General features: G+C 57.6%; 1 protein-coding gene across 1 annotated transcript in view; it reads right to left on the bottom strand.

Annotated features, from left to right (window-relative positions):
• SYVN1 (synovial apoptosis inhibitor 1, synoviolin) overlaps nucleotides 1–1741 on the bottom strand; it is an 8223-nt gene extending 6482 nt beyond the window's left edge. Inside the window, 2 exon segments of the mRNA XM_010838044.1 lie at nucleotides 697–1129; nucleotides 1553–1741. The gene's annotated coding sequence lies outside the window, so the exon portion shown is untranslated.
• Nucleotides 1742–2605: the final 864 nt, after the last annotated feature.

The following is a 2605-nucleotide window of genomic DNA, read 5'->3' on the forward strand; positions in this document are numbered from 1 at the left end:
GCTTCTCTATCTTACAAATTAGAAGGCTAAGACTCAAAGGGCTTAAGTGATCACACTGACGCAAGGCCTGGAGCCTGGGTTAGTCCTGTTTCAAATCTAGGGCTCTTTCCACGCTGCCTGCCAGACCGCCGCCTCTAGGGAAGAATGAGGAAAGGCGGCAAAGTCGGAGGAGGGACCTACTCCCTTTGCCCCTAAAAGTGACTTTGATGGGGTGGGATGCAGAAACCTCCAGAAGCGGGAACAGGCCGCCTGGTCTGGGAGAAGGCAAGGCGCTGGGGGGCGCAGCCGGGCAGGGGCAGCGCCAGTGACAGCTCGGTCAGGGTGGGCAGCTCTGACGCGCGCCCCGCGGAAGCGGGGCGGGGTACGTCAGCCTGGAACCCTGGCCGCCCCCCACCCCCTGGGGCAGTGTCAACTCGGGGCACCGGAGAAACGGCCGACCGTCAGGATGCAGGAGCGGGACGGATAGGGAGCCGGGTCGCCCCCACCGCCGCGCACCTGTAAGCGCCGGGAGCTGCGAGCGTCGCAGGCGGGGCCGGGCCTCCGGGACAGCGGCCGCGCGGGCGCCAGTCTACCGCCAGCTGACAGGCCGACAGCGGGCGGCGGGGCTGAGGGGGCGCATCAACCCCGGAGGCCTCGAAGGGGAACGCCCAGGTCCCGACTCCAACCACAACCCCGGCCCGACCCCGGCCCACTCACCAGGAGCCCAGCACCGCGAGCCCGCTCAATGCCCGCGACTGCGGAGGCGGCTCCGGTTAACAACACTCCCCACCCCCTGCGAGCCGGAACTTGGAGGGTGAGACACCTCACTTCCGGCGGGGCGGGGCGGGGCGTGGGTCGTACCACGCGCCCCGTTCCCGTGCCCGCGCTGCCGGTGGCACCGGGAACGGCAGTGCCACCACCCGTGTGGGGTTCGCGCCTACTGTTCGCGCAACAGATGAGAGAGGCGAGAGGTGGTCTGAGCGGCAGAGGGGCACCCGGAGAAGATTAGAGTCTCCCCATTTACTCAGCACAGATGGTAGCGTCTCCGCCGCTGAGTGGACTTAACTTAGCCGAGGACTCGGGCTCTCAAAGCTGCCAGCGGGCGAGGAGGGCGGGAGGGAAGTCGTGCGGGCCGTACCATTCGGAGGGGCTGCGTAGGCAAGGGAAAGACATTACGGGCCTAAGAGAAATAAACAGAATGTCTTAGAGACTCATTCCAAGGGGACTTATAACAGTTTGATAAGTTAGGCGCTTTCTCAGAGAACTGGATGCAGGAAAGAAAAACGTGTTCCCTCCTAGATCACCCCCAGATTGGGTGGGAGTGTGTTAGATCCCCGTGGCTGCTACTGATTGCTCAAAATAGAGTTACGCGGACCAATCAGAAAAAGAAACGAAAACTGCTGGCCTATAGGAAGAGGAAAGCCGTTGAGCCGTTGCTAGGGGCGGAAGGTAGCGTTGCCTAGGGCTAGCTCCAAACCCAGAAGGGTAGCGAGTAGAGAGGGCGCAGTCCTTGGGCGGGTGTTCTGAGTCTGCCCCAGGGGAACGTTTGCTGCGCCGCGAAAGGGAGGTGTACCTGGGACTGAGTAGAAGATAGACCTTTCATTCCGGTTCACCTTGCGATGGGAGTGTTCTTTGCAAAGGGAGTGACTTCACCGTAGCGTGCCTTCACCCCTCCCCAAGCCTACTGCGTTGCTGTTCTTATATCGTTCTGTCGGGCCGCCGTAGCCACAGCTCGCCAGATCTTGGCTGTCATCACCCAACCTCGTCTGCTCATTGACAGAATAGAGTTAATGCGCCCACCGTGCGTTGCGTATTCCGCCGTCATCGCGTTTAATCATCAACCACTAAAGTTGATAAGCTAGTGGTGCTAGTCTCGTTTTGTACCGTGTGCTCAGTTGCTTCAGATGTGTCCGACTCTTTGCGACCTATGGGCTGTAGCCCGCCAGGCTCCTCTATCCAGGGGATTCTCCAGGCAAGAATACTGGAGTGGGTTGCCAAGCCCTTTTCCAGGGGATCTTCCCGACCCAGGGTTCTAACCGCGTCTCCTATGTCTCCTGCATTCCATTTTATGTGTTCTTATTTTATACATTCTCATTTTATATGTTGAAAATTGAGGTATAGAGATTTAGCAAGTCCTGGGATGGACACCGGGTCTGTCAAACTCAATTCCCGTACTGTTAGCCTCAGTCACCTTTATCACCACTTGTTAACCTGAGTTTGCCTGACCAGTTTAACTTGTAGCCTGTCACTGAGCTGGCTCCCCTATAAGACCATCTATGACTTTCTAATGACTGTATCCAATGGGCAGCTTTCAGTTCTGTCGTGACTCAACCGCGCTCTCCTTCCTTCCTTCTACACCGCTTAGCATGAGGGATCTTTGATCCTCCAGGGATGGGATCCGTGCACCCTGCAGTAGAAGTGTCCAGTCTTAATCACTGGACCGCCAGGGACATCCCCATTTCTCTGATTCTTATAAGTCTTCTCCTTGAGCTTCTGTGACCCCACATGCCTCTGTGTTCCCCCCAGTTATGTATCTGCCCTCTTCCTCTTTCTTTCATTTAAATGTTGTCCACAAAGTCCTTTCCTTCTCCAAGGAATGTCTTTCTCCTCAGTTACCAACACAGTA

The sequence above is a fragment of the Bison bison genome, unplaced genomic scaffold (genome assembly GCF_000754665.1).
Source record: "Bison bison bison isolate TAMUID 2011002044 unplaced genomic scaffold, Bison_UMD1.0 scf7180017864089, whole genome shotgun sequence".
Taxonomy (NCBI): Eukaryota; Metazoa; Chordata; class Mammalia; order Artiodactyla; family Bovidae; genus Bison; species Bison bison.